The following is a 7,796-nucleotide window of genomic DNA, read 5'->3' as shown; positions in this document are numbered from 1 at the left end:
CTTGATATGCTTAAGGGAGACTCTTCCTCTAGCTAACCTCCATCTACCCTAACACTTACATTGTCTGTCTTCGACCATTGTACTTGCTGGATGTTTACTTTGCACACTGTGAAATATTTATTCAGAAACTTAGTCAAGTTTCTGGATCATTCTGGTAGTTTTTGCCTGGATGGGAATGCAAAACCTAAATCAAATTGTGAGAAATCATCCAACAAACTCCAAATGAAGACTATTTTGTTTATTTAAAAAAATGTATTCCTGAATTTGTCAATGTCTTAAAACATAAAAAAAGCTACAAGTTTTTTTGCAGAATAAAGGAAACAAAAGAGACAAGGCAATTAAATGCAGTATATGATCTTGAACCTGCTTATGTACTGGAGAAAAACAATTTTATAAGGAAACTCACTGGATCAAAAATAACATCAGAAACACTTTTAGAGGAGAAAGTACACATTGCACCCATGTTAAATGTACTAAAATTGAAAACTGTATTGTAGGTATGTACGAAAATTTTGGCTAAAACATACACTAAATATTTAGCAGTACAGAAATTATAACAGCAGAACCAGTCCAGTCCAGCTCACTTTGTCAGTAACGAAATGTAACCAAATGATGAACTGTTTTTTAGTGCAATGGCCCTCAAGTTGCAGGTCACATAACCTGAGCATACTCAGATGAACCAAGTGTACCCTACTGGTAACCCCAGAGTCAGCTGGAACAAAAAAGCCAACCGCAAGCAGAATCTAAGTACTTGGTTTGAGAATGGGGACCAAATTACGAAGTGAAGGGTGCCTTGTTTTGTTGCAGAACAGACTTAAGAGACAGGAAGCCATCGTCATTTCTTTGCGTTAACCAATCAGATCACATCTTGTTGCATTTTCCTATCTCTCTCATTGTTATTCTCTGCCTATAAAACCTGCCCCAAGACCACAGGTCAGGGAGACAAATTTGAGTGTTACCTCCTGTCTCCTTGCCAGTCAACTCACTATAAAGGCCCTCCTTTTTTCAAAAGCTGGTGCTATAGCATTGACTGCTATATGCATTGGGCAGAGAGTTCATTGCTCAGTAACAAAATATACCCAATGTATCTGACTAAGAAGATGAACCATCTCCATTGTGTTAACTACTTTGAGGTCATCACACTGAGGCAGTTCAAACTGCAAAGGAAAGGCCACGTGTAGGCATTCTGGTCGACAGTCCCAGCTGAGCTCAATCTTAATGTCATCTGAGACCAAGTACAAGAAATATGTCTGAAGGATCCCCCAAATGATTTCTACCTCCAGCCATTTAAATAGTCCCAAGTGTGCCTCATACATTGTCAAGCACCTTCAGTGCCTTGCCCAGATTCTTCACCCACAGTGTATGTGAGTCTATTAAAACAGTTTTTGTACAGTGTCATGATATTTTGCAGTGGCTTTTTTATGCAGAAATAAATGATCAAAATAAAATTTGGCACCAAAATTGGGATGCTGTAATAACAAAAACATAAAACATGTAGCTTTGGCTTTGGACAAATTGCAAGAAAGAAGATGTAAAAGATATGAGGAGAAAATAGTCCAACACCTGACAAGACTAAAGCTTGTTGTTGAGGGCTTTAAGGAAATTGAGTAAGATGTTATTAAAGGCTGGGAGAAATTGACAAAACTCTTGCTTAAAGAAAGGTAAGACATAAAAATATATCTAAGGAACTGCTAGATCTAGATAAGGAGATTTCCTGACAAAATGTCAAAAGTGTCATCAGTTTCTCTTTTAGGTGCACATCACAAGTAGAGAGAGATGAGATTTATAAAGATGTTGTGCTAAGATCTCAGAAATTCAGTGTCACATAGTACCTTTCAGCTAGATCCTTAGGCTGTCTTAGGACTTTATAAATGTGTGTCATGGGTCATCCCTGTTAAGCATGAAGCCTCTAGGAATCATCAGGGCGTTGTTCCTCAACAACCTCTCAGGGCATCAAAAAAAATCTATCTAACAGAAACCTTAATTTGCATTGCCATAGATCTATTAAATAAATTAAATTCATAATACATTATCCCCCAATAAAAAAATCTGAGGCCCCATGTAGCTTCATCAAGACTTTCTACCTAAAATTTGAAAAGGAAAAAACATTCATCTCATCAAAATTCTTCCCAAATGTTGAAAAAATCATGGAAGACTTCAACATAATTTGATGACACCAGTATATCCTTGATGCCAAAGCCTCAAAAGTATATTATAAGAAAGATAATTTGTAAAACATTCATTACTATGACCATAAAAGCAAAATTTATAAACAATAAATTACCAAATCTAGTGATAAATAAAAAGGTTAAGACCACATTATCTAATTCAATTTATTTCAAGAATGCAAGATAAGATCAATATTTGAAAATCAACGAATGTCAGTGTATTACTTTCCTATTTCTGCATAACAAATTACCACCAACTTAGTGCCTTCAAACAACACAAATGTATTATCTTACAGTTCTGGAGTCCAGAAGTCTGAAATGGGTCTCTCTGGGCCAAAATCAAAGGTTGCATTCTTTCTGAAGGCCCTATAGAAGAATCTGTTTTCTTTCCTTCTACAGTTTCTGGAGGCTGCTCACATTACTTGCCTTGCGGGCCCTTTCTAAGCTCAGAGGCAGCAATGACTGTTTGAGTTTTTCTCATTCTGTATGACCCTGACCCTGACTTTCCTGTCTCCCTCTTCCACATTTAAAGGATCCTTGCAATTACACTGTGCCTACCTGAATAATCCAGGATAATTTGCTCTTTATATGTTCAGCTAATTAACAACTTTAACTTCATCTATGACCTTAATCACACCTTTCTATACCATCTAACATAAATGCAGATTTCAGGCATTAAAATGTGGACCCTCTTTGGGGTTCCAATATTCTGTCTATCAAAGTCATCTAATTAACAGAATTTTTAAAAATCATAGGATTATCTTAATTGATGTAGAAAAGCATTTGATAAAATTCAATACCCATTCATTATTTTAAAGCTCTTACAAAAATATAAATAGAAAAGTATCGTCTTAATTAACAGCAAACATCATAGTAAAGACTGAAGTATCAAAAGCATTCTCCTGGGACAACAATGGATACCATTTATAGTCCTGCATCATTTAATGATGGGAATGGGAATACATCCTGAGAAATACGTTATTAGGTGATTAGGTGATTTCATCATTGCACAAACATCTCAGAGTGTACTTACACAAACCTAGATATTATAACCTAGTACACACCTAAGCTATATAGTATAGCCTATTGATCCTAGGCTGCAAACCTGTACAGCATGTTTCTACACTGAATACTGTAGGTTATTGTAACACAGTGGGAATATTTGTGTATCTAAATGTAGCTAAACATATAAAAGATACAGTGAAAACATGGTATTATAATCTTATGGGACCACCATCCTATATGTAACCTGTTGCTGACGAAAGCATTGTTATATGGTGCATGACTGTATATCGATAATGTACTAGAGATTCAAACAGGGCAATCAGGCAGGAAGTAGAAAAAAAGAAAAGATGAATAGAAAGAAATTATGAAAAGAGAATTACTTATAGATGAAGCAATTGTGTTCATCGAACTTCTAAAACAATCTACAGAAAAACAATGAGAATTTAAAATCAACTATAAGATGTTGGTCAAAGGATACAAAGTTTCAGTTAGACAGGAAGAATAAGTTCAAGGATCTACTGTATAAAATGGTGACTATAACAATGTATGTATTTATGTATTTATGGCAACATGGATGAACCTGGAGGACATTATGCTTAGTGAAATAAACCAGGCACAGAAAGACAAATATTATCCTTGAAAATTGCTGAGAGTATATTTTAAGGATTCTCATTACAAAAAAACGATAAGTATGTGAGGTAATGCATATGCTAATTAACTTGACTTAGCAATCCCCCAGTATAAATTTCAAAACATGTTGTACATGATAAACATAAACAATTTTTGTCAATTAAAAGTGAATAAATTTTAAAAATAAAAATAAAATTGCCCATAGCCACTTTCTATCTACAAGGTCAATATACAAAACTAAATTGCATTTATACATATATATGCAGCAAACAACTAGAATTTTTAATGATATAATTTACAGTAACAGCAATGTAACCAAGTAAATAGTAATAAATACAGATGTTCAAAGCATCTCTGTAGGAACTATGCAAAATAAATGGAGGGATAAAATACAAATGAACAGGAAAACTCAATATTATAAAGATGTAGTTCTCTCCAAAGTAATTTATAGATTGAAGGCAATTGCATAAATTGTAGGGAATTTGTTTTTGGAAACTAATTGGTTGATTCTTTTCTATATTAAAATTCAAAGCCATATATAGCCAAGATAATCTTGAAGAAAAATTATAGAAATTGTTCTAATACTTATATAGAATTATTAAGGCCTGTAACTGTAAAACTCCAAGAAGAAAACATAAGAGAAAGCCCGCTGGATGTTGATTATGGTGACAATTTTTTGGATATGATACCAAATGCACAGGCAGCAAAAGCAAAAATAAATGGGACTACATCAAACCAAAAAGCTTCTACATGGCAAAGGAAACAATTGACAAAATGAAATGAAACCTAAGGATTTGTAAATCATGTATCTGATAAAGGGTTAATATTCAAAATCAACAACTAAAAATACTAATAGTAATCTAATTAAAAAGTAGACAAAGGACCTGAATAGACATTTTTCCAAAGAACACAGACACATAACCAACAAGGATATGAAAAGGTGTTCAACATCATTCATTATCAGAAAAATGCAAATCAAAGCCACAATGTGATATCACCTCCCACATAGTGGAATGGCTATTACTGAAAAAACGAAGTATAGCAGGGTTGGTGAGGATGTGGAGGAAAAGGAACATTTGTATACTGTTTGTAGGAATGTAAATTGGTACAGCCATTATGGAAAACTGTATGGAGGTTTCTCGAAAACTTAAAAATATAACTACCATATGACCCAGCAATACATCTATGTATATACCCAAAGGAAATTAGCATCTTATAGATATATCTGTGCCTCTTCATGTGTTGATTGCAGCATCATTCTACAATACCCACGATATGAAAACAATCTAATTGTCAGTTAATAAACGAATAAAGAAATTCTGATACAGACAGATAACTACATATATATGTATAGATAACTATATATATATACACACACACATATACACACACACACACATATATATATATTATTTAGGCTAAAAAAAGAAGGAAACTCTTCCATTTTATGGCAACATGGATGAACCTGAAGGACATTATGCTTAGTGAAATAAACCAGGCACAGAAAGACAAATATTATATGATCTCACTTACATGTGGAAGCTTAAAAATAATTGAACTCATAGAGGCAGAGAGCAGAATGGTGGATACCAGGGGCACAGGAGTGAGAGAAAAGGGGAGATGCTGGTCAAAGAGAAAAGGGAGTTGCTGGTCAAATTGTACAGTTTCATCCCTGGGGAAGGTTTGTGGTGTGGGGCAGTTTTGAGTTCTGAGCACAGACTACCTGGAACCTTGCTAGCTGCTACTAGTGGAATACTGCAGGTATGAGGCCTGCTTTGCCAAATGCCTGGGAGCTGGGTGGGGTTTACTGTGAAATTCCTTGGTTATAAATAGCCTTAGTGTGTTGGCTTTCTCAAATACCAGCTGCAGTAATAATAAACTGGTCATGTAGACAGACTCAGGACCTCCTGCTTAGCCAGAGTGATGCAGACAATGGTGATAGCTGATGATACGAATAAGTTTCCTTCCAGAATGCTGTATTATTCTGCCTGCAGATGCTGTAATGGACTGTGTCAGTTGGCCTTTAACCAGGAGGTGGCGCTTGCAAAAGGTAGCAGTGGGATTGGTGCTTTCCTTATATTACCCAAGGGAGGTACTCTGATGCCTCAGGCAATGAGCGGGGTAATAAAATTTCCACAAGTTTCTGTCCTTTGCATTAAGCTCCCAGGGCAGGTGGAGGGGAAAAGCCAGGTTATGGCTGGGTCAAGCAAGTCCCACACTCTGGCTATCCATATGTGGATGTAAGCAGTGACCCCAGTGGGGATTGGAGGGCAGTTCTCTGGCTGCTGGCATAATGTTTACTCCCCACCCCCCACTCCCCATGTGGATTCTTTTGTGTGGCAGAGGAAGCTGTGCTCCCCCCTGGAATATGTCTGCTTTGCCAAATGCGTGGGAGCTGGGTGGGGTTTACTGAGAAGGACAGAAACTTGTGGGAACTTTATGACCCCACTCATTGCCTGAGGCACCAAGTACCTCCCTTGGATAATACAAGGAAAGCACCAATCCCACTGCTACCACCACAGCTGGTGCTCTTTTGCAAGTGCCACCTCCTGGCTAGAGGCCAACTGACACAGCCCATGGGTGCACCTGTACACAGACTTTCTGGAACACTTCAGGGTGACTATATCCCTACACAAGGAGTGTCCTCCAGGTTCAGGCTTCCACAAGGAGTATTCACAATCCCTCTCTACATGGAACATCAGCATTCCTGAAGATGGAAAGAGGTACCTGTCTGATCTAAACAGCTGAAACACTGGTCAGCAGTGTGACTGGGAGGCAAATAATTTTCCTGTGACTTGACAGGAAGATGAGGTGGCTCCCTCCCTATCCCCATGAAAAGACCTCAGTGCATTTCACTGAGACCTCCCCCAACTGCCTCTGTCAAGGCTGGGATCTCTGTCCACAATTGGATATTGCATCTACCCACCTGCTTTAGTCACAGCCAGTTGATACCCATGGACACCTCCCATACTGGCCAGAAGCCTGAACTGTTCAATCTAGTAAATAAAGTACTGGGGGAGAAAATTAATAAATAAATAAGTGCATACCACTGGAGAATGAGAGAAGCTTCAAGACACACCCACCATCCTAATCCCACCTGCTCACACACCAAGCATATTGTACTACAACCAGTATCTGAGTAAGCATTATACAAAGACTCTCTATAACCAAGGAATTCCTACAGAGTCTTCATCTCTGAAAGCATCCAGAGCCAAATTAAGTTATAATAAACTGTAATGATAAGGTCACATCCTCAAGGAGAAAAAAATGTAAGAAAACACACTAAAATTAAAAATAAATTTTAAAATAATTAGGAGAAATAGTCTACCCAAGGGAGAAGAAACTAGAAAAATAATTCTGGCAATATGACAAAACAGGGTTCTATAACCCATCCAGAAGATCACATTACCTCTTCAGCAATGAATCCAAACTGGTATGAAATCTTTGAGATGCCAGATAAAGAATTCAAAAGGTTGATTATGAAGCTACTCAAGGAGATACAACAGAAAGGTGAAACTCAACATAAAGAAATTTAAAAAACAATTCAGGATAATAATGAAAAATTTTCTAAAGAAATAGATACCTTGAAGAAAAATCAGAACTTCTGGAAATGAAAGACACATTTAGGGAATTACAAAGTGCAATGGAAAGTTTTAACAATAGACTAGACCAAAAAGAATTTTGAAACTCTAAGACAAGCCTTTTGAATTAACTCAATCAGAAAAAATAAAGAAAAGAGAATATAAAGAAATGAACAAAAGCTCCAAGAAATATGGGATTATGTAAAACAGCCAAACCTAAGAATCATTTGTGCTCCTGAGAGAGAAGAAAAAGCAAAAAGTTTCAAAAACTCACTTGAAAGAATAATTGAGGAAAGCTTCCCTGGCCTTGCTAAAGATTTAGACATACAAATATAAGAAGCTCAAAGAACACCTGTGGGATTCATGACAAAAAGACATTACCAAGACATACAGTCATCAGGCCATCTGAAGT

The sequence above is a fragment of the Macaca mulatta genome, chromosome 11 (genome assembly GCF_049350105.2).
Source record: "Macaca mulatta isolate MMU2019108-1 chromosome 11, T2T-MMU8v2.0, whole genome shotgun sequence".
Taxonomy (NCBI): domain Eukaryota; kingdom Metazoa; phylum Chordata; class Mammalia; order Primates; family Cercopithecidae; genus Macaca; species Macaca mulatta.
The sequence above is the reverse complement of the archived record's forward strand: the minus strand, read 5'-3'. Positions refer to the sequence as shown.